The 23,361-nt window shown below is 36.0% G+C and overlaps 1 protein-coding gene and 1 long non-coding RNA gene across 2 annotated transcripts in view; one reads left to right on the plus strand and one right to left on the minus strand.

Annotated features, from left to right (window-relative positions):
• The window catches only part of LOC145267001 (tropomodulin-2-like), a 119,225-nt gene that overhangs the window by 3,097 nt on the left and 92,767 nt on the right, over positions 1-23,361 (plus strand). The gene's annotated exons all lie outside the window — the stretch shown is intronic.
• LOC145267004 (uncharacterized) lies at positions 19-23,326 on the minus strand. The gene is made up of 3 exons (XR_013864806.1): positions 23,107-23,326; positions 11,792-11,883; positions 19-479 (listed from the first exon to the last, which is right to left on the minus strand). It is a non-coding gene; the product is annotated as an uncharacterized LOC145267004 (long non-coding RNA).

Here is a 23,361-nt window from a genome sequence, read left to right on the forward strand (position 1 = left end):
ATATATATATAGCGCTCAGTCTCTTTGTCTTTTTCTCTCTGTCTCGCTCACAATCTCTCTCTCACAATCTTTCTCACTCAGTCTCCCTCTCTCTCTCTCTCTTCAAATATTGTTTATAAAAGATTAATATAACTTTCCCATTCACATCAATTATCTGCTGATTATGAAAAATATTTCCTTTCCACCTTACTATTTTCTTTATATGATGATGATGATGATGGCAATCATATCAATCATGCTATTTTCTATATTTTCACGCTGCCTCCGGTTACCATCATCATCATCATCATCATCATCATCATCATTTCTGTGTTGTATGACGTGCTAACGGGTCTACATTACATTCTGGTCATAGAATACCTTGGTATTTGGCACACGATTGGAACCCCCCTCCTTCCAGTTTTCTTTTGCGGTAACCTTGGCAGACTAGGGAGTGGGAACCTCCTGGGGACAAAGACGGTTCTTGTCCAGAATTCCCCCTACAAAAACAAAAACAAAACAAAAGTAAGGGAAAATCTGTATCTTGTACATATTCGTGACAAAATGAAACTATCATATTCTAAAAATCACGTAAATTGATCAAATAGTTTTATTTTTATGAAGAAAATAATTTTGAAGCAATTAATGGGAATTCGTAGGCTTTACAAAATCTAGTACGTAAGAATTATTGTTGAGTTATTTCCTTTGTTAAGATTTCTTTTTCAGAATGACAGGCGAGACAGTAACTCCTCGGATACTCATAAAATTTAATTTTGTTATTTAAAAATGAAACTATTTGATCACTTTACATGATTTTTCGAATATGATATTTTTGCTTCATTATGTACATACATCATAGACATGTTTTTTTCATGTTTGCTTTTTAATATAGGGTAACTTCTGGACAAGAACCCGAACACCTTTTTCAGAATTTGGAATAATTTTGAATCTTTTTACATTAAACTTGTTTAGCAAATTGAACCCTCCTCTGAAAATTGAATGGGCAACTCTTCACTAATTGTTTGGATTTATATCGGCTGGTCTACCTTGTTGCGTAACAAGGGTTGCGTTTGAATGGTAACTTAGGGTAAAGGGTGACCCCCAGATGGAAGTCAACGAAACCACGTGACGTTCTCTATTCTGCTGTTGCTTTTTGTCCATTTCCCTCGGATCAGTTGAAATATGCAACTTATCTATGAGTTGACCCATTTACTTTGCCTCCCCACGGGACAGAGTTAGACACCAGGGTCGTTTTTTAATGTGAAGAAAGAAAAAATTAAAAATTGTCTCAATCGTGAAGGATTTCTACCCCACTGACAAAGAACAAGAAATTGAAATGTAGCATCTAAATAACAGATACTACACTTTGATCTTGGCCGAAGGCAACTTATCAAGGAGTTGACCATAGTTTAGTTGTGGATTGGGATGCAAAATGGCACGTTTCATTTAATGCTGTTGAAACTGAATCATAGGTTGCTCCTTATATATATATATATATATATATATATATATATATATATATATCTTTATTTGATTGGCAAAATTTTAGAATAATTTTAAAGAAGTGAACCATAGCGGGAATTCAGTCGACTAAAATAATATGGAAAACGGGGTGAGGAAAAAGAAAAAAAAATGGGGGAAGTTACATGTGACAAATGTACAATTCAGTGAAATAAATAAGTTGATTAAAAACAAGATCCAGCATTTTACAAGGTCATATGATGGGGCATTATCACCATAAGTTTCTTTCATTTCATCAAAAGTCTCCTACAAAAACAGGATCACTGCTCGTCATTCAACAGGCTCCATTTCACACTTGACTCAGTTCAAACACTTGTAAAACAGAAACCACAATTAGTTTAGAGCTGTAATTTGCCACATAACCCGTAGAGATATAAATCATTGCACATGCAAAATTTCAGCTAGATCAGAGAACTGGAAGAGGGTCAGGGGCATTACTTATTGCACGCCCCTTGTATTCTATTAAAAAAATTTTCTTCAAAGTTACTTGATTCAGCATTAAATAACCTGAAAAGGGTTGATATGGCGTCAAACAAAACCAGCCAACCAACCAATATCTATCACCGATTCAATTTGAGTTTGAATGCGACTGCAAGCTTTGGTCAAGTGGTCATTATGTCCTTCATTGCTCAGATTATCGCTTCCAGCAGAGAGGATTTGGCGTTATGAGGCTGCTTATTAATTTCCTTTTCAACGATGCCCTACAGGAAATAATCAAAAGGATCAAGGTCAGGTGAGTATGAAGGCCGTGAGTTTGATGTGACATGATCATGAAAATTCTCCGCCATCCAATCTTGGATTTTGAGATCTTTATGAAATGGCGCCAAATCTTGTTTGAAAACATAGACCCTTTTTTTTTTTTTTTTTTACACAGTGATCACCACTTATCAAGGCCCGGAAGCCACTCAGGGACAAGGGTTATTGCAAGTACATTACGTTAGTGTGGAGATTTGATGAAGTGTTTAATTAGGGGGGGGGGGCGGTTCATTAGGAATTTGTTAACATTGGACTTGAAGACATCTAAGTTGTAGTCCGGAGGGAAGCAGGCAGACCCTTTCATTAATGTTGTCTGTCCAAGGCTTAAGTGTCTCAACATAGGCATCTGCATTGACTCTAAGGCCCTGTGAAAAAATAAGGAGGTATGATGTGCCCTTCACTGGTAGCAACACCGAAAACATTCACTGTTGTTGGAAACTTTGTGTGCATAACAGTTTGAACTTCGAGTGGGGTCAGCACGTAGCCATCATTTCTCCGATTGACTTTTTGATCCTGGTCGAAGTTCCTTTCATCGGATAAAAACCAAAGACATTCCATTTCTTCTGAATGCTTCAATTTGTTTGAGTCATTTTGCATTGAGTTTTTGTTGTCATGAACTTTTTTTACTTTTTTTATTCAATTTTCACCCCAAACAAAGCACAGTGCCACTTTGAAGTAGGGGGCTACTATCGGGGACATACGTTGCAGGGACATTACAACGGGAGATGAGCAGCAAAATGTCTGTTCACATTGCATTTGAACTTTGGGTCGAAATCTATCTAACTTGCAGAATAGAAAGTGGATCTTGAGTTTATTTTTGTCCACCTTGTAACTTTTCCTTTACTTATTTTGTCCTTTAATCCTCACATTCCATGAGCGATGTTTCTGATAAATAGAGGAAGAATTGCTCGTGTTTGTATTGGAATCCATTCCATCTAATACTTATCATTGGTTACTTTTTAAACCTCAAAATAGATTATTTTATAATTTTTTAACTCCTTACATTCAGTAGCTTCATGCTGTGTCTGATGCAATGTCCATAAAACACAAGTGAAGCATGCATTGTCCTTTGTGAGTGCACAGTGAATGAGGCATAAAAAAAATGACTAGGGTCAACATTGCCCCCCCCCCTCTCCATTTAGCCCCAAAAGTCACCAGGGGACGTCAAATCCTGGTGAAAATGAACAAACGGTGCAGTTTTAGGCCTTAACATATGTAAATTCGAGTTCAGCACCATGCAAAACTGCTAAATAGACATACACAGAAAATTTTGGACAAATATGGTAAAATAGTCTAAAAAATGGAATGTTTTTATTAGCCCTAAAAAAGCCCTTGGGACACACCCAAGAGTTATTGCAAAGTATAGACAAACAAAATTATATAGAAATCAGTCAGTTACAACTTTTCAGAAAGTTTTATAAAAATCCAAGGCATCAATTTTTTTTTAATAAACACAAAAGTCAATTTTAGCAATTTTGACCCAAAAGGCACCCCAAGGGAGCAACCGGAGTTTTCCTGAAAAATCAGCTCTGTTAATTTTTTTGTGTCATGTTTAATGTTTGTGCAAAATTTCAAAACATTCCAAGGCGTAGTTATTGAGAAAAGTGTGGACAGACGAACGGACAAGGGTGAATTTACCCTCCTTTTGTCGAGGAGGGGGGGGCAATAACTAATCTATAAGTAATTTGAGAGAAAAATAATAACGTTTAAAAAAAAAAAGTTTAATATGTTGGTTGATCATTTTCTACCCCCCCCCCCCACTCCCCCAGTATGACAGAAGGGGCGTGTTCCTCTTGACAGTAATATCAAAGTCAACCATAAACAAATATTTCATATGTTCATAATGTATAAAATCTGAAAGTCAAGGACACGCATTGTTTTTATTATTTTTTTTTTTTTTTTACACGTGTTTTCATTCTTAACCCAAAACGAAATTTTATGATAATATAAGGAAGTGCAGAAGTGGTGGCGAGGGTTTCAATATATATATATATATATATATATATATGATCAGTTTTTTTTTTTTTTTGGAAAAAGAAATCCAGCAGAGTGCTCAATTAAAAGGAAAATCCGAACAATAAGAGCGTATTTATATTTTGTATTTTGAGTACAGAAAATTGTTAGATGAGATAAGTACCGTCGGTTTCAAGTCCAATAATTAAGACAGTTTTAGATATCCATATCAAGCTTGACTTGAAACCGACGGTACCAGTGACTTATCTCATCTAACAACTTTCTGTACTCAAAATACAATATATATATATACTAGCAAAAGTACCCGTTGTTGACTGGGTTCAAAAACAGCCTACAGAAAATGGACTCTGATTTATGAAAGGTTATGAAAAGGAAGGGTTGTAAATTTGGGTTGAATTTGGGGGTATCAAAACCAAAGCAAAATATGATGAAATAAAAATAAAATAGATAAACCCCATAATTTATTATACCATACCTGTTCATACTTCCACACATCACAATATTCTGTGGATCTATATTAAAAAAAAAACCTTTGTGACATATTTCCATTCTATGGAGGTCAGGTGCGAACGAACACCCCATAATTTTATTATATCATATTTATTCAAACTGAAACATAATTATCAAAGTATACTTACGCAGATAGATAAGAAAAGTATTTATTAAAGTTTGTGCCTATTTCCATCCTATGGAGACCAGGCGCGAATGCAAACCCCACAATTTTATTATACCATCCCTATTTAAGTTAAAACATACTTATCAAAGTATTATTATGTACATCTATATCAAAAACACTTGTAAACGATTTAAAAAATTTTTAAATATTTTATTTCCATACTTTGTGGACCAGGCACGAACGCAGACCCCACAATTTTAATGAATCACCGTTCTGCCAGATCAAACATACCCATTCCTGTGTCTCGATACATCTTCTATGATTATATGTAATCAGTTTTTTAAAATAGTCAACCATATAGGAGCCTATTTGTGACTAGACACCCACACATTCAGCTTTATATTATAGATACATACATATATATATATATATATATATATATATATATGAGACAATACAAGTGGAAAATGAAGTCACAAAAACTGTATATTCATTTATTTAATAAGGGTATACATACATTTAGTTGGGGGATGAAGCGGACTCTTTATACCAAGGTATGTTGAAGCCTAATGCCCCAAACAACATCAATAATTTTGATTTATTTCGTTCCTGATGAATCCCTCGCTAGACGTCACATCCCCATTATGTTACCTAGCATCTTTTTTACTCTTCTGATGAGAAGCATTATGCTTCGAAATACCTTGGTATAAAGAGTCCCATTTATCTCTCAACTAAATGTATGTATATCCTTATTAAATAAATGAATCATTCTATATTTACCAATATATGCAATTCTCGATCTATATAAGAGCCAGGTACGTCCAAGGATGGAGTATTGTTGCCACATCTGGGCAGGAGCTGCTAGAAAGGACTTATCCTGCCTTGACAGAGTTCAAAATAGACTTCGTAGCCTCATAGTGGATGTCCTTTTCTCTTCCCTGCAACCTCTTTCTCACAGAAGAAATGTTGCGAGTTTGTCTCTGCTTTATCGTTATTTTCATGACAAGTTCTCGACTGAGCTCCAATCTACGGTCCCTCTAGCCAAATTTTCACAAGAAACACCCGTCTAGCAGAAAACACTATCAATAATTTCTAATTACCTATATTATATATAATTGCTAATAACCCTAACCTGTAGAATTGTCTTCCATTTTCCTGCTTTCTACCTGACTACAATATGGTTGTCTTCAAGTCTAACGTAAACAAGTTTTTGATGAGCCGTTCCATATAACTTAACAAATTTACCGAATTTCCATTACTAATGGTTACTTTATTGTACACTCTTTAACCTTTCTCCTCGAATGGCCTCTTGGCCTTGATAAGTGATGATGCCTTTGTAAAAAAAATATATATATATATATATAGTTTTTGTGACGTCATTTTCCACCCTTATTGTCTCCTATATAAGCTCCATTGAAATTTGTTGAGCTTTATATTATCACGATTAGTCTCCTCTTATAGAATTGAATTTACTCTCTTCTAACTACCCTTGTTATATATATATATATTTTTTTTTTTTTTTTTTTTTTTTTTTACAAAGGCATCACCACATTATCAAGGCCCAGAGGCCACTCAAGGATAAGGGTTAAAGAGTGTACAGTAGAAGTTGGTCAATATAGTAATCATTAGTAATGAAAATTTGGTAAATTTAATAACTTATATGGAACGGCTCATCAAGAACTTATTTACTTTAGACTTGAACAAAACCATATTGTAGTCAGCCGGAAAGCAGGAAAACGGAAGACAATTCCACAGGCGTGCAGTTCTAAGAAAGAAGCTTTGTTCATGGAATCTACGTTTAGGTTTAGGCACAGATAAAGAGTGGGGGAAATTATTGATAGTGTTTACAGCTAGACGAGTGTTTCTTGTGAAAGTTTGGCGAGGGGGGACCATAGATTGAAGCTCAGTTGAACACTTTCCATGAAAATAACGATACATCAGAGACAAACTCGCAACATCTCTTCTGTGAGATAGAGGTTGCAAGGAGGAGAAAAGGACATCTCCTACGAGGCTACGAAGTCTATTTTGAACTCTATCAAGGCAGGACAAGTTCTTTCTAGCAGCTCCTGCCCAGATGTGGCAACAGTATTCCATCCTTGGACGTACCTGGCTCTTATATAGATAGAGAATAGCATCAGCAGTGAGATATCTACTGGATCGATAGAAAGATCCCACCATTTTTCCAGCGGCCTTGGCAACAGATTTGATATACGTGTTCCATTTAAGATCAGGAGTAATGGTCAAGCCCAGAAGCTTGTCAAAACTTGAGGCCTCCTGAAGACGAGAGCCATTCATTTCAATTGATGACAAATGTGGATTAGAATGTTGATGATGTAAAGAGAGAAGCTTGGTTTTAGATGCATTAAAAGTAACCAGCCACTCCTTTCCCCATTGTACTACGTGCTCAAGATCAGAGGAGAGAGAATTGGAGAGAACTTGCTCGTTTACTGTCTTAGATGTGGTACCATAAATGGTAGTGTCGTCAGCATAAATGTCTACAAATGATGTAAGGATATGATTTGGAAGATCATTAATGTAGATCAGGAAAAGAGTTGGGCCCAGGATGGATCCCTGAGGGACACCGGCATTAATATTGTGAGCTTCTGATTTTTGCCCCTCAACTACTACTCTTATGAATCTATCAGAAAGAAATGATTTAATAATTGAGAAGACTTTTCCAGCTATACCATAGCTAGCGATCTTATGAAGTAAACCTTTATGCCATACCCTATCAAAGGCTTTAGATATGTCAAGAGCAATTGCCCTAGAAAGATTGCCACCGTCGAGAGATTTGCTAATCCTATGCGATATAACTGTAAGGACATCTGTTGTAGATCTAGCAGAACGGAAACCATATTGAGTGTCACTAAGAAGGTTATTTTTGTTGAGATGTTTGATTACTTCTGTATTTAATACAGATTCTAGCAACTTACTCATGACGCACAGGAGACTTATTGGCTTGTACTGAGAGGGGGATGAGCGATCACCTGAATTCTTAAATACAGGGCATACTGATGAGATTTTCCAGGGAGATGGGAAACTATTCTCCTTAAGACAACGTTTAAACAGTTTTGTAAGTATGGGCGCTAGTTCAGGTTGAAGTTTTTTGAGTACTATAATTGGAATACCATCAGGGCCAGTTGCTTTACTGGAATCAAGGTTTTTGATTAGCTTGGCAACATCACGTACAGATATACGTATATCACATAGCGTGTTTTCTGATACAAGAGGAAATATTGGGGGTTGGCGGTCTTGGTCGCAAAGGGTAGAATTAGCTGCAAAGTTCTTGACAAAGAGTTTGGCTTTGTCTGATGCTGACGAGATTACCTCAGATCCATTGATAATAGTTGGGATGGAGCACACGCTTCTGTTCAGGATTCTGTTTGCTATTTGCCAAAACTGGTGGGAACCAAGCCGCTGCTCAGCTACTTTGGACTTAACAGATTGAGCATACAACTCTCTTGCGTTCCTTATTACTTTCTTACAATGGTTGCTGGCAGTCCTGAAAACGGCTTTAGTTTCCATACATCTATTACGTTTGAAGCAGTGGAAAAAGTGATTTCTGTGCGCAATGGCAGCAGCACATTCTGGAGAGAACCATGGCTGGCTGTTAGGTTTTTGCTGAAACTTTTTAGAGGGTATGAAATGGTCAATACCTACAATTAACCATTCAGTTAGGTCTAATACTATAGAGGACACATCCTTTTTAAACATGGAATGCAGAGGTAGATCAGATATAAATGTACGGAAGCTATCCCAGTCAGCCTTAGTGTATCGATATACTGTACGATGAAGAGGTACGTCTGGGGACTTATTACATTTCATTTTTATCTTAATTGATACAACAGAGTGGTCGGAAGATCCAAGAGGCGACAGAACAGAAACTGAACATAGTTCAGGGCAAGTTGTGAGAAAAAGGTCTAGTAGGCTCGCATACTGGCCGTCATTATCGGGCACACGGGTAGGTTCCTGAACAATCTGAGTGAGGTCATAGGCAATGGAGAAATCATGACAGAACCTCCCCTCATCATCGGTCTTGTTTGAGTGGGTCAACCATTCGACGTTGTGAACATTGAAGTCTCCACATACGTGAATGTTAGCTGAAGGATAAGTAGAAAGGACTTGGTCAATTTTCTCAGATATGCTTTGAAAGATAGTAACTCCGCTGTTGTGGGGGCGATAGAGAGTAAATATAAATGCAGTAGTGTGAGCTAAAGCAACCCGGAAGCACATATAAGGTAAGTTAGGATCTTCCCTGGAGATGTCCCTCCCACATGGAAAGCTATCTTTAATATAGGCACATATTCCATGCCCATGGCGATCTTGGGGGTCAGATTTAGAAGTTAAGTTAGAGTATCCTGAAATTGCAAACTCATCTAGGGAAATAGCCTGTCCAATGCCAGTTTCACTTAAAAATAAAAGGTCTGGTTTAGTCTCCTGTAATTGGGTTTCAACCTCTGGAAGGTTAGAACGTAGACCTCTGATGTTGGAGAAGGAGACATGGTAGTAGGGGTCTACGTTGGAAGTTGGAGAACCGGGTTTAATCGTGTATTTTTTCTTGAAACTTGTCATGATGAAATTTTGGAATTTGTGGACTAGGTCGACAGATTTACTTAGAGCAGGACAGAGAGGGGAAACTAAGAGAGAAAAAGAAACGAAGAATTTTTTTTTTTTTTTTTTGTACCACATGATAAGGTAAAGCCGTAACAATTACCCACTAGTATGGCATCGAGAGGCCCCACCAGAAGCTACTGCATGGTCCAGATTCCATTCACCAGATGGCAATACAGCAGCCCCAGTACTTTGCACCTGCTGATAGGACAGCCTCCTTAGTGGTTAATCCAAGGTTCGGGTCCCTGACTATCAGGCGGATAACGTCAGCCCAGACAAAACGTTTACCTCCAGCACCCTTACTAGTGACATGGCTACAAGGATAGACATAGAAACAGAAAATTTCCACCAACTCTGCCAACTGTTCGCGCAAAAATACTGCCAACCTAGAAAACAGCTTTTTCTTCTCCCTTTGTCAGAAAAATCACTCATTTAAAAAATGAGGACTAAGGGACAAATAAGAAGAAGCGAGAGTAACAGGAGCTGCCGATAACGCATCCACAATGCGTTTTCTACTCTCCATTAAAAAAAAAAAAAAAAAAATAAATAAATAAATAAAAAATAACTATTAAGTATTGTACTTAATAAAAGTCCAACGGACCTGTTTAAGGGAAAGTATGGTGATAGATTCCCCTCCCACGAACTAAAAATGAGTACAATTAGGTAATCTATTTATGCAATCAACTCGGTAGATAAATAAACATTTATGGACGAGAAAAAAAAAAAAAAAAAAAAAAAAAAAAATTAAAGCTAGCATTTAATACAACAGAAATACATAAATTAAATACTGAAATAAAATGTAGTTATTAATATTTGAATCTTAAAATAAAAAGTGCGAATTAATAGAGAAAATCACTTATCACAACAACGCATTCCGTCTCCAAACTAGTGAAGAATTTAACTTTTAATAGCGTTCAGAAGATTTTTTTTTTTAAATTAACCGTTAAGAGAAAGCGTGATTTTATTCTGAACTTTAACTAATCACGTTTTAAGCAACTTATGATATAAAACAAAATCGGATGTATAATATATATATATATAACTACTTCATTTACTCACATAAAATTAATATACAAAAGTATAGATTTATGTGTAAACTTTAAGTATTTACTTCGAAAGTGCTCAATGCGTAGGTAGAGCTAGTTAGTAATTTATAAAATATATATGGCGATTAAGCTACACTGAATATTCGGTGTTTCATCCACTCTAGGATTCGTCAGGCTTATGCGCGAATTCTGTGGTTGTTTCGCGTTTTTATATGGTCCTCTTCTGTTGAGGATTTTAGTTAGCCAATCATATTTCTAGTATCCACCGCGTCCCTTCCTATCAGCCAATGGGCATGCATTCTCAGAAATCAAGGGGCCCACAACCTGGGGCTAACACTTGAAGTATATATGAGATACATAGATATTTTAATGTTCCATTAAAGTTCTTTATCTCTCAAACAATGAGTTAGTAAAGAAATTGAGAACATAATTTTCCTCTCCCCAATTAACCATTTTTATATGTTGTAGTATATCTTTCATGTTGGTCTCATGGTCTTACTGGATTCCAGGACAAGAATTTATCTAGTCTGGTAGAGTATCCAGCTTCATGCTATTACTTGAGGTAATATAAAAAAAAAAATATCACTTGGAGAAGGTGCACCATTCCTCGGAAAAACTGGAGTAGCCGTAGTGAGGAGATCTTATTTGGGCTGCAAATACTATGTGATTTTGAATATTTGGTCAGGGTTTACTTCTATGGAAAAAGTATCCTCATGCCAGATTGTTCTGACAAACACCCCTGTACAGAGAGACATAAGACACCCGAGGACAGTGTCTAGTAGGCATTCAAGTTCTCGCCAGTAGGCATTCAAGTTCTCCCCCTTCCCATTCTGCACACATCTTTCTATATTGTCCAAATTTAATTTTTCTCTAAAGGTCATCAGATCTAAGTTTTTAAAACTCACACTTCATATCCGTTGTATTAGGTTATTGCAAAAGTTTTGCCAATTCCAAATTTAATCTCGAAAATGAAAAAACTGTTTTTTTTTTTAAATCTTTATTCATAACATTAACTTTGTTCTCTATAACTTGATTTCATCTGTCAATGAGCTTATAAATGCATTGCTTGTAAAATTCTTTGTTTTGATGCAAAATATGAATCTAATTATTGTTCAATCTCTTCTCGTGATATTAATCTAAGGCCATCTAAATGGTTTTGTAATCTTTGAAATAAACGATAATCTGAGAAAGTTAAGTCAAAGGAATATGAAAGATGAGGCAAGATTTATATAATTAAATACATAAATTATAACGCTTCTGAATTCCTGGCAAAAACTTTTGCACCGACCTGATATCAGTTTCAAATCATTTTTCTTTATGCAACGTATATCCTCAATTCTCACTGCTCAAGTTCTCCTGCCATACATCATAATGCCTGATCTGTATTAAAAAACAAAAACAACATAAATTAGATTTTAGATCGGGGGTTCATTTTTTTGAGGGAATGGGGCAATTATACATAATCCAACTTAAAGAATGTCTGCAAAATAATAAATAAAAACAACAATTTAGAATTTAGATGAGGGGATCACTTTCCTAAATTTACTGTAGAATGATTACTCGTTATTAGATAGCGTAGGAGAGACAAGTAACCATTTCTTTGGTTCTTGTCCACAATTCTCTCTATATTAAAAAAACAAAGGAAAATCTGTATAATGTACGTACCTGTGATAGAATGAAAATGTCATATTCCAAATGTCACGTGAATTAATAAAGTAGTTGTCTTTTAGCTAAGAAAATCAGATTTTATGAGGAAGCGAGGATGGGGTGTCACACTCCGCCATCTTGAATAAACAAAGGGAGATAAATCAATTCAGACTTCCTAAATTCGTTTTTGTTTGTTTTCAGCCTTGTATTTTTTTTTTTTTTTCATTTTCTTTCTTTTTTCATTTTCTTTCTTTTTTCATTTTCTTTCTTTTTTCATTTTCTTTCTTTGGAGATTGTAATGCTGGTTATGCATTTTGTGCGGGACAGTTTTTAATGAGGTCAATAAATTGGTTTGTTTGTTTTTAAAAACCCGCTCCCTGTTTATTAGGGGGAGCGTCTCGTCTCGAAATGAAAGCTACCGTCTGATATGACGAAGTCGACAGTGACCAATCTCTAGAGACCACTGGCTTTCGGCCAGTGATTAGAGTCGAGTTTCGCTTTTTGTTTATACCAAAAACTGAATGTAACGCGTGCCGATGCGGGAAATGTCGAATAATTAACGTTTGAAAGTCAATAAAATTAAATAGACAGGCGAGCTCCGTGGTTAAGTGTGAGATATTACAATTTATAGATGATATAAAAAGTTTTAAGAAGTTGTGAAGCGAGCGAGCGCTTCTCTGAAAGAAGCCTTTTGTGGACATCGAGGAAAAGGGTACATACATACATACATGATGATTGCAACGTCTTGTCAGACGAGTGCCACTCCCTCAGACATTTAAAATCCATGAGCCCAAATGTCTGAGGAAGTATCTATACAAATATGATGTTACAGAGTCTTAGCTTTGTACGACAGCTAAGTCTCTCTCTCTGTTCAAAATGTTGAGATCCAGCAACAAGCAAGAGCAAGATAGCCAGCAACAAATTAAACTGCAGACCAGCTTAATGCGGGTACTGGTCTTCCACTTTATGGTTTTTTAAATCAGAGATTTGCTTCTCCTAGAAAGGTTGCCTTCACCACGGCTTACGGGAACCCTCTCTACCCCAATACACATATACACACACACAAATATACACGGTGCTAGTTGGCCGTTGACCCAGAAAAAGAGTTAATTCGCCCTTTGGAAGGTCTTGTTTTTAATCCTTCAGGGAGACTAGCCGCCCTCCTCACCAAACAAGTCTGGTGGGGGAACCAGTTTAGTCGCCGGTGACCCGACCATGAGGCAGGTAGTACTGGGTTACATGGTACCAGTAGCATATGACATGACCTGACATATAATACATACATACATACATACATTTTCGCTTTTATATATATAGATAACTATGTCAGGTTTGACAGCAGCATTTTCAAAGTAGGTGGCTGTAGGGATTACATGGTCGTAATGTATTGTATATAAGTTATTTCTAACCGAATTGCTTGAAGTCTAAAAGACTATATGCCTCCATATTTTCAAACTGCATCTCCTCCAAAAATAAAAGTTGAAGAGCATGCTCGGGGCATCAAATGATTGGATTTTTTGAGGACCATTCAGTTAAATTCATCCTAGTTTAATTTTATTTTATAATCAGTTCATATGCGTGTCACGTTGGTATAGTGGTAACATCACCAGCTTTGAATGCTACAGTTTTGCTTTCGGTTTCGATTCTAGCTGATGGCACCCAAATACTTTTTATTTTTTTTTTTTTTTTTACTTTTGAAATGACGACTCTATAATAATATATACGAAATCTGTACAAATATTTTACGACTGGGCAAAGATGGATGCCCCCTGCTACTCGTTTTTAAATTGTTTTCTATATAAAAAAAAAATATAACTATTTAATATGGTGCTACTGGTCTCGAATGTGATCTTATTAATAGTAGGGTGCTGTTGTCTACAAAGAATTGTCTAAGGTTGGAGACGGGGGTTGGGGGGGTGCAGCTATGTTCTCTTTGTAAATGTTGATGTGTGGCACTGGCGTTGGTTAAATGCATGGTTAGGCGACAATGTTGTTGTTGTATATCCAATGTATGTATTCAATTTACGTGATTTCTGGAATATGATCTTTGTATTCTGTAAAATATTTTCTGAACAAGCAATATTCCTGTTTCTCAACATCTTTTCATGGTTGGTCTAAGTTCCTGCCCTGATTAATGAAACCAAATCGTTTATTTTATTTTTTCTGCTTGTTGATAAATACCGAAATCTGACCCAACAACATCGCGAGAATTCTAGGTGTGGTCACCCGCAAGAATGTATTTATGGAAACAGTTCTAATTTCGTTTTTTTTTTTTGCTTTTGAATAAAACATTCTTTATATTTGGCTTCCTTAACTTTGTCAGAGTTTAAAATTGAACATCATCATTATAACCATCATCATCATCATCATCATCATCACCATAACCATCAGCATCACATCATCATATCACCATCATCATCACAACCATCCTCATCATCATTACTACACCATCACATCCCCATTAACATCACATCATCATAACCATCACATTATCCTCATCGCCATCATACTAATATACACTAATTGTCAAAAATAACAAAAAAATACACCTTAATAAATGAAGTTAAAACAAAAACATTCCAAACTGGAAAGGAAAAAAATTATTTTAAATGTTAGTGCAAACACTAGTGGAACATAATTTATTTTAACATTTTTGACAGCTTGTGTACATTCTTATAATACGTGCATAGATTTTGTGCATTTAATTCAACCGTACTCAACACATGAGTAGATACATGCGAATGGGACTTGCTTGTGAACTTTATATTCCCATGAAACTTCCTCCTTTGGGGTAAGATGGTTCAACCTGCCTAGGATGAATGTTGCTGACATTATATATGAACATGAGTTATTAGCCTGATGATTTCCACCTGGAAATGAAATGATAATAAATTAGAAATAAGAAAAAAAATAAAATGGTCACAACCAGGATTGCAAAGTCTGAAAATATAAAGTTTGACTCTAACTCCTTATTTTCAAATAAGGAGTTGAACTTTGTTGTTTTTGGAATCCTAGAAGTCAGAATTAGACCCTTTGTCTTCTACCTCTGCAACCCTTGTGACCTAATGAGTCATACAATCCAGTTTTAATCATTTCACTAATGCTTCTGGTTTTGGGGAAAGAATTATTGAACAAATTTTATACTTTCTTTTTTCTTTTTGATCCCTCGACAAAGTAGGGATTGGACCTAGTAATTCACTCCCGTTCATTTGTTCACACTTTTCTCAATAACCACGCTTTGTATTTTATTTATTTATTTTATTTTTATTTTTTTAATTTTGTGCAAACATTAGTCATGGTGAAAATAAATTTTTGCCAGAACGGATTTTGCAGGATAACTCTGATTACCCCTCTAAGGGGAATTATAAAGGTAAAATTTCCTCCAAATCATTCGTTTGTTCACTTTTCTCACTCATGGAGTGGGATTCTGCATGCTCAGCTTGTTTTTATGCAAATCACTCCAGACAAAGTGTGAAACCACTTGATTTAAGGAGCTAACAAAAGCAAAAAAGTGATTATCAAAAAAACTAAGGTCAATAGGTATCTCTTGACTAAAGCCAATCAGTGTCTCTTTGTGACACTCATCTTTCATTCTTATTATATCAAGTGGTTTCATGCCTTGTCTGGAGCGATTTCTATTAATAGTAATAAAAAAAGAGTTAATCTTTTTTTTTCATCCAAAATACCACATTTTAGTTTTGATGCCAATTTCTTATTCCGAATCCACACCCTCACTCGTGGGATTGAAATTGGCAACGCCAAGGTCATGGGAAATGTTTTCGATTGAGAAAGCAGGAATAATTTGATAGCATTCAATTAGATGTGTGATAAATTTTAAGCAAGATGGAGGAAAAATTATTTTTACACAAACAGAAATAGTATAATGGAATAGATTCATCTACGACCCCCCCCTCTCTCGAGTCAAGCATCATAGACTATAAACACAGGCACCACACATAATTCCAATATGGTCATGCTTCCTGACAGTACCTGATGGTTGTTTATAGAAATTAAGACATTTCTATTGAATTTTATAATTTCTTACATTAATTTTGACCAAACTGACTCTGCCAAACGGGTCTTACTTAAATAAAGTAGAAGTATATTTTACTCAGTCAAGAAAAAAAAAAAACTATTAATACTCTCCCATAATTCACCAGGAAATTTACTTCATTGAATCCAGTTTTTCAAAAAGACCATCATTGTTTCATTTGAGTTTCATTACTCATAATACGACTTATACAAATAATCAGTTTCGTTTCAAATTGTAGTTTCTATACAATCTGATTGGCTATTCAGAATCATATGTATTATTAATTATTAACGAACACTTATAAAATCTATTACAGAAAAAAACAACATGGTGTCTGCCCATAGCCCATTCTATATACACAACGGCTTGAACTTGTCTAACATATAAACTTTTAAGTGGTTAATGGCATAAACTGACAACCTAGACATGCTGAGTTCAAATCCAGTTCACTCCACAGAAATGCTTTCAGACCCATACTGCTTAGAACTGTTTATATAGGCCGTAGATAATAATATCTAGGATTTGAGAACACATGTCGCGTATAGATTTATTTACGTCGACTTTTACAAAATTATTGCTGTTTTGGCTTCTCGCATGTTGATTGGGCTTTTTCATATAAAGTGAAACTAATTCAAAGTTAACAACTTCTCAGCATCGCGCCGGGAAACGTCCGGAAGCAACCAGCTTTGATCAATGTTGTATATCAGACAATTGCTATTCAATCTGGACAATTGGGAGTTGGTTTCCCCCTCCCCAACATCTGTTGGGGAAAAAACAGTCAAATTTGGGTAAACAAACCCAAATGCTGCCTCACGGCAAAAGTTAAGTGCGTGACTTCTATTTGACCTTCTTAATTAGGTCAAATGGAAGCAGCAGAGTTAACTTTTATTGCGGACACCTGTTTTTAATACTTAAATAAATTCAAACGTGTCTCCGTTGTATGTCGCGGTGGCCCAATGGTTAACGTCGCATGTTTTTTTTTTTTTTTTCAGACTTTAATTTCCAACTTTGCCTCAAGGGTTCGGGTTCAATCCTCATACTCATCTCCCAAAACTTTTTTTTTTATTTTAGTTTAGTTTGATTTACCCAAAACCACACACACCTCAAAACACCCGGGCATCGCCGGGTACCCCCCCCCCCCCGCTAGTTCATATATAATCTGGATTGATGGAATGATCCAAGCAGTTTTACAGTTCACTTATCAAGAGATTGGAACTAAGCTGTCTCTTTTAGATCTGAACAAAGCAAGGGGGGATTCCTCAAGGAAAGAGCCTTTCATTTTGACTGGAGCAACCTCTTATAAATAAATTTTTTTTAATAAACACATTTATATGCAAAAAAAAGGGCAGGTAACTTCCTCATCGTTAAGGTAGTGAAATTAAATACAAAAAACACTACGTTTGAAAACTTATATAAAAATACAGTACTGTTTCGCTGTTTCACAGCTTATCAGTGCGGCTAGACAGGCAACTACCTCAAGCCAGGATCAAAACCCGATCGCCCGTACGACAGTCAAGGCTTTGAACCATTACACCAGTCAGCATCTGCTGTGCGGGCAGTGAATTAACAATGTTTGTACATCGTCTGAATACCTAAGCTCGATTTGTTTATACAAAGAGCATCACTTAATAGGGCGATGGTATGCACGTACATCACTTCCCAATATATATATATATATATATATATATATATATATTACATACTAGCATTTCAACCTGGCGTTGCCCAGGTGTTTGGAGGTGTATGTTGAGCAAAAAAAAAAAAAAAGCGGTCAATTTTTTTAATTTGATCCCTATTATATGACCCCTTAACATTTATCGTTTTGGGCTCAAATCACGTTATTAAGTTAAATCTATGTCCAAGGAACCTATATCTAAAATTTCAAGTGTTTAGACCCAAAATTTTCGGAGGAGTTTGGTAGAGTTCTCAAAGGTCAAATCGTTGAACTTTACCCGCTTAACAGCCAAATTTCTCGCCGAAAATGGATTACAAAGATTTTTCCCAAATCTCAGTACCCTGTATATCAAATGTCGAGTCTGTAGTTATTGTGTAGGGAAATGTACACAGTTATTGTGTACACAGACACGTTCACTTTTATGTATATATATAGATAAAGTGACATTATCTGTCTGAAGAACGGTTTCTACCAAACTCCTCTTTCAATTTATGGTCTACTCCTATGCTCTAATCAATGAGCCCAATTCAAACTGTTGGCAAGCAGAGAATTAAATCCTATTTATGTCAATTCAGACAACATAGTCAGCCGACATTTTCAACAAATCGTGTGAATTCTCATGCGTGTCAAAAGGAATCAAGTTTTCATTTTAATTAAACAAAAGTAGCATTTTATTGTTAACGAGTTGTGTCGTCAGTATAAATCTCCTTAATCTTTATAGATAAATGATGACACTTTCCTGTTATCCATGTAATACACGCAGTACCCCTTCCTCCTTCTGTTCCCACACCTACCTTGAAGAAAAAAAAGAAAAGATCTCATTGTTATTGATTCCAAACTAATCCAAAAGGATTATCATTTGTTAATAAAAACATTGTTATAGATGAAACTAATTGTGTAATAGCTTTTGAATTGATCTTTATTTACTTGAACTGTTATTAGCCATTCTTTTCGTGAATATGCGTTCGTGATGGACTCGGTCATGGCGATCGCTTGTCCGAGCATACAATCTATGGTATTCCCTTGCCAAACTTTTACAAAAAAAAACAAAAAAACCCTCGTCTATCTACAACCACTATCAGCAATTTCCCCCTACTCTGCGTCTAAATTTAAACGTGAATGCCATTAACAAAGCTTCTTGTCTAGAACTGCCTGTGGAACTCTGTTCTGCTAGCCTGCTTTCTCGCTGACTACAATATGGTCGTCTTCAAGTCCAATGTAAACAAGTTCTTACTGAGCCGTCCTTTTAAATAATCAAATTATACCAGATTCCCACTACTAACGATAACGTGAAGATGCGTTTGTGATAGACTCAGCCTGTCAGTTAAATATTAAAACTCTCACCATTAAACTCATCTGGGTTCGTAGCATAGTGGATAAAGTACTTAGTAAAATTCAGTTGAAAGTTACATTCTTCTGGAGGTTGACAGTTTAATCCTCAGTTCGGGTGACATTTAAAATACGATTGCGAATTACTTAGGACTTGTAGTTGTGACGGCATTCACCTGGCGAGTGAGCCAGTTCCAAGTGAATTCACGGATCGAAGTCTGTTCATCCATCCAGGTCTGTCTGCTGCTGATTCCTCAGCATACTTCAACTACACCAAAGACGCGAGAACCGGTCATCGCTTCCAAGTTGGTTTTGACCATTACGATCCATGTTCTCAATTGATCAGCACTCTTCTTGTGCCATCTCGGTAGTGTGAATCATTGGACAAACGATGTGCCCAAACCATCAGAGCCTCCTGATAAGATACTTCATACTTTAAGTTTAGGAATCTAACTTCGAATTTCTAACCAGTCATGACTGAAAGAATATGCTATCCCCATGGATTAAAGAAAGCATTCTGTTTGAAATTCCCAAGTTTGACAAGGCACTCCTGAAGAAGATCAAAGGTTATGTCAATTGAAATGTTGTGAAAGCAACACACAAAATGTGAGCAGTAGTCCGAAAAATCCAAATAAGGACCTCCTCAAAGGTGTTGTTTGTATTTATGGCTTACATCAACCAATCATATTCGTGTGTGGAGGAACCTGGATGTATTCCTATTCATTACATTACGAACAAAGGGAAGTAATTCTGTATGGAGGAATACAGAGTTATTTTCCCATTTTGAAAAAAGAATGCTTGGTATATGAAAACAATTTTGACTGACAAAATTATTTACTGGACGGAAGCAGAATGTTATGACTTATGTTTCATTAAAAGTGGCATGCTTCACTTTTTTTTTTTTACCTGGGAGTCATCACTTATCAAGGCCCAAAAGCCACTTGAGGATAAGGGCTAATGAATGTAAGGTGGTAGTGTAGTAATCGTTAATGGTATACATTGGGTAGAATTTGATTATTTATTAATATTACACCATTTTAATATACAGAAGATTAGGCCGAAGATAAAGTGTGGGTTTGAAAGCGTTTCTGTGTAGCGAACTGGATTTGAACTCAGCATGTCCAGGTTGTCAGTTTGTGTCATTAACCACTTAAAAGTTTATATGTTAGACTAGTTAAAGTCATTTTGTATATAGAATGGGTTATGGGTAGATACCATGCCAACATCAACATATTACATACGAAAGAGTTCGCTGTGGAATTTTCACAGGTTTTGCTAGTTAATTAGTAAAGCTACTAACCCCACACTTGTAATGTTTAGTTACAACTGTCAGAATCCTATTTATGGATGGAATTAAATTTTTTTATTTATTTTGTATTCATATTCACCCCAGACAGGACATAGTGCCACTTGGATGTAAGGGACTACTATCTGTGACCATGTCTACTGGGGCACTATGTAGGGAATTGACAGCAAGATATTTGTTCACATTACATTTAAATTTCTGCATGTCAGTTCAGTCAGAGAAGTAGAAAGGATGAAAGAAATTCCAAAGTGTAGTAACTATTATATTACTTGTATCGATCAGACTATTGTTCTCATCAACATTTGTGCAACGTTTTAGTCGGTTTGACCTTTGACCGTCTTCAGACATGTGGGTTGTTGTTTGGAAAAGAAAGGAGAAAAGTTAATGGCTCTGTTGATTTTTTTTTTTTTGTATTCTTTTTTCACAAATTCGAAACTAAAACCATAAAATAGAGACTAACTCCAAAAATACGAAAAATATCTACGGAACCAGTAACTTTTTATCCTTTCTTTTCCAAACAACAACAAACATGTCTGAAGACGGTCGAAGGCTAATCCGACCGAAACGTTGCACAAATAACGCTCAATCAATCAGGTAGTATAAACAATCAGCTTTCATCTCAGAACTTTGATAGAAACTAATTAGAAGATTTTGAGGTATCTAGAAACCGTACAATGAAGGGATGGAATTTTGTTATTTATCGGATTAGTTGGGGGTATTTATGTCGAGGGAGCACAAGTGCTAAAAGTTTGTCAGAGTAAATTCCTTTAAAGTACTTGTAAAACAGGTCGATGATGGGACAGAAGTTGGAGATTGCTTGATAGTGCGGGCTCTATTAGATTGGAGATTCTTTTTTCGGAACCCTGTCTAAGAGGGAAAGACTGGTGGTAGATGCAGGGGCACATGCATGGGTGAACGGTGGCTGCAGGACATTGTCAGGTGTGAGTAGTTTTCTAGCATGGTAGAGAGAGCCTATCTTCTTTGCAGCAGTTTTAGCAATGTCTTCAATGTATTTCTTCCAATTCATGGGTCCTGTGAATCATGTTCATGCCTTATTTTTTATTTTTGCTGAAGAACTCAAACATGAATATAAAAATGTCTGCAATGTGAACAGGAAATAACCCAACCCTCGCTTAGAAGTTAAGTGTTTGTGGAAATACTAACACTGTATGCCAAAGTTTGTCCTCAGCTGATTATTATGTGCCCCCCCCCTTTAAATATGTTCTCGCATTTCAATGGGAGGCTCGAACTGTTTGCCAGTCATACTTCAATTTGAAAACCCTAGATCACAGTGTAGTATCTGTTCTGACACTACAAGTCACCTTTTCTGACCTCGATCAGGGGAGGAGAAATCCTTCTAGACTGAAGCAATATTTATTTTTGTACCTATCCAAAGTGCCCCTTTTGGGGGAGCTGGATTTTCCCCACATTAAAAACCGACTTTGTGTCTAACTTTACTCTTGTGAGGAGGCAAGTAAATAGGAACAATATTCCATGTATGAGCAAATGTTGAAATGTATTTTTTTTACCACATCTAATTTTAACCTTAGGCTGATGCTTGAAGACTAAAATCGGATCCTAATATGAAAATGATTCAACCCTTGCAGTTCTTTCGGACACCACCATTTTGGCTATGGCTGGGATAGTGAGAAGCACGAGTCATTTATGTATGAGGTATTTTGAATGAAATCTAATTAAAAAAAAAAAGAAAAAAAAGTGATATGCCATGCCATAAAAAGGCAAATGTGGGTATAAAAATGTCCGCAATGTGAACAGGAAGTCGAATCTGATAAGATTAATGTGTCATTAAGTGTTTGTAGAAATACTAACGCTTTTCGCGGAAATTTATACGTTGTCAGCTGATTATAATGTGTCCCCCCTTACATTTTTTTAAATATGTTCGCGTATCTACCAGTCGTACTTCAATTTGAAATAGCAGTTTTTATGTTTAATCATTATGGCTATGACAAGAGGATATTTTCATTATTTTGACTCTCGAGTATATATCAGTTCATATCGTATATGTTTTTAGATAGTGATGTGGTTCTCGATTGATTAACTGTGTCGGATATATACTCGAGAGTCAAAATAATGAAGAGAATATGCTCTTGTCTTATCCCTAGTAATAATCTGTATTTGTTCAAATTGATCACTAATTATCAAGGCCAAAAGTCACTGAAGGATTAAAGTTAAAAGCCACTCGAGGATAAAGCTCAAGGAGATTAAACATAATTTTACATTTTTTTTTTTTAAATATTGGGCAACTACTTTTCAGGACCAACTTGACAAGTGGTGTCTCATTGGTATAAAATTCTCTCATAATATTCTTCATCATTCAATTGACAATCTATCAATCTTATCAGTCCTTATCGTAGAGTGGCTTTTAGCCTTAATAGTGGTGACTCATTAGTATTAAAAAAAATTAACCTTGATAAGTGGTGACTCATTAGTATAAAAAATCCTCTCATAATATTCTTCATCATTCAACTGACAATCCATCCACCTCATTAACCATTATTCTCGAATGGCTTTTGGCCTTTGACAGGTGATAACCCAATATTTGTATTAAAAATGTATTAAACTTGCATTTAGTCAAGCTATTTTTTTTCTTACCTGAACTACGTCTTTGGCTTTTGTCATCAACTTTTTTGCGTGAGAGAAAGAAACTCCTCTTGTTATGACAGACACAAGCACTGCGCTCCATCCTCCACACCCTTTTTCTTCATCATCCACTCTACACAATGACTGATGCTGTTACTGATGCTTCTATCTTTAGAAAATGTCTTTGTCAGACTCCTATCTATTCATCCCGGCGCCTTCTGTTGCCATTGCTAACGGTCCGCGGCAGGTGGAGGGGGTAACGCTGCG

The sequence above is a fragment of the Euprymna scolopes genome, chromosome 42 (genome assembly GCF_053919585.1).
Source record: "Euprymna scolopes isolate OS-2025 chromosome 42, ASM5391958v1, whole genome shotgun sequence".
Lineage (NCBI taxonomy): Eukaryota > Metazoa > Mollusca > Cephalopoda > Sepiida > Sepiolidae > Euprymna > Euprymna scolopes.